The sequence below is a fragment of the Lathamus discolor genome, chromosome W, assembly GCF_037157495.1.
Source record: "Lathamus discolor isolate bLatDis1 chromosome W, bLatDis1.hap1, whole genome shotgun sequence".
Classification (NCBI taxonomy): domain Eukaryota; kingdom Metazoa; phylum Chordata; class Aves; order Psittaciformes; family Psittacidae; genus Lathamus; species Lathamus discolor.
This window is the reverse complement of record NC_088908.1, coordinates 26846451-26848560: the sequence shown is the minus strand read 5'-3', so window position 1 is coordinate 26848560 and position 2110 is coordinate 26846451. Positions and strand designations below refer to the sequence as shown.

At 38.5% G+C, this 2110-nt stretch overlaps 1 non-coding gene across 1 annotated transcript; it reads right to left on the bottom strand.

Moving 5' to 3' along the window:
* Positions 1-1373: 1373 nt before the first annotated feature.
* On the bottom strand, positions 1374-1490 carry LOC136004523 (U5 spliceosomal RNA). Its single transcript, XR_010608521.1, has one exon. It is a non-coding gene; the product is annotated as a U5 spliceosomal RNA (small nuclear RNA).
* Between the last annotated feature and the right edge of the window lie 620 nt (positions 1491-2110).

Sequence of the window (2110 nt, the reverse complement as noted above, 5' to 3'; positions counted from 1 at the left end):
GGCGATTTCTAACCCAGATTTTCTGTTATCTCACCCTTTTAAGCCAACTTTCGCCATTTCTAACCCTTTTTTGCACATCTCTATCTCTTTTGAAGCCAACTTTGGCCATTTCAAACCAGTTTTTTTACACATCTGTACTCCTCTTTAGGTCATCTTTATTTCTAACCCATTTTTGCACGTCTCTGACCCTTTTGAAGCTACCTTTAGCCATTTCTAAACCATTTTTGCACATCTCTAACCCTATTGAAGCCAACTTTGGCCATTTTTTACCCATTTTTGCACATCTCTAACCCTTTTGAAGCCAACTTTGGCCATTTCTAAACCATTTTTGTACACCTCTAGCACTTTTTGAGCCATCTTTGCGCATTTCTAACCCATTTTTGCACACCTCGAACCCTTTTGAAGCTGTTTGGCCATTTCAAACCAGTTTTTGCACATCTGTATTCCTTTTTAAGCCATCTTTGTTTCTAACCCATTTTCGCACGTCTCTAACCGATTTTAAGGCATCTTTTCCCATTTCTAACCCATTTTTGCACATCACTTACCCTTTTGAAGCCATCTTTGGCCATTTGAAACCCTTTTTTGCACACCTCTAACCCTGTTGAAGCCAAATTTGGCATTTTATAAACCATTTATGCACACCTCTAACCCTTTTGAAGCCATCTTTGGGCATTCCTAAACCATTTTTGCACATATCTAACCCTTTAGAAGTTATCTTTGGCCATTTCTAAGCCGTTTTTGCACACCTCTGACACTTTTCAAGCCCTCTTAGGCGATTTCTAACCCAGATTTTCTGTTTTTTCACCCTTTTCAAGCCATCTTTGTCCATATCTAACTCATTTTTGCACATCTCCAATCCTTTTCAAGCCATCTTTGGCCATTTCTAAACATTTTTTGCACATATCTAACCCTTTTGAAGCTAACTTTGGCCATTTCTAATCCATTTTTGCACATCTCTAATCATTTTGAAGCCATCTTTGGCCATTTCTATACCACTTTTGCACACCTCTATCTGTCTTGAAGCCACCTTTGGCCATTTCTAAACCATTTTTGAACATCTCTAACCCTTTTGAAGCTAAACCATTTTTGCTCATCTGTACTCCTTTTTAAGCTATCTTTAGCCATTTCTAAACGTTTTTTGCTCTTCTCTAACCCATTTTTGCCCGTTTCTAGATATTTCAGTGCATTTCTGTCCAAATCTAAACCATTTTTGCACATCTGTTCCCTGTTTTGCACATCTCTAACCCTTTTGAAGCCATTTTTGGCCATTTCTGACCCGTTTTTGCACAACTCTAAACTTTTGAATCCATCTTTGGCCGTTACAAACCCGTTTTTCACAGAATCCCAAGGGTTGGAAGGGACCTCAAAAGATCATCTAGTCCAACCCCCAAAAATAAAAAATAAACCTCGACACTCGTGCTTGTTCTTCTCCACGGAAATCTTTAGTAAAAGGCGAAAGATTTATGCGGTCTGAAGAGAAACCAGAGTATTTTTTTGCACATCAACAGATATATTTTTGCACATCACTTACCCTTGTTAAGCCATCTTTGGTGGCTTTATCTAACCCTTTAGAAGCTATCTTTGGCCATTTCTAAGCCGTTTTTGCACACCTCTGACACTTTTCAAGCCCTCTTAGGCGATTTCTAACCCAGATTTTCTGTTTTTTCACCCTTTTCAAGCCATCTTTGTCCATATCTAACTCATTTTTGCACATCTCCAATCCTTTTCAAGCCATCTTTGGCCATTTCTAAACATTTTTTGCACATATCTAACCCTTTTGAAGCTAACTTTGGCCATTTCTAATCCATTTTTGCACATCTCTAATCATTTTGAAGCCATCTTTGGCCATTTCTATACCACTTTTGCACATCTCTATCTGTCTTGAAGCCACCTTTGGCCATTTCTAAACCATTTTTGAACATCTCTAACCCTTTTGAAGCTATCTTTGGCAATTTCTAACCCATTTTTGCACACCTCTAACCCTTTTAAGCCAACTTTGGCCATTTCTAACCAGTTTTTGCACACCTCTAACACTTGTGTAGACATCTTTGTCCATTTCCAACCCGTTTTTGCACACCTCTTACACTTTTCAAGCCCTCTTAGGCATTTT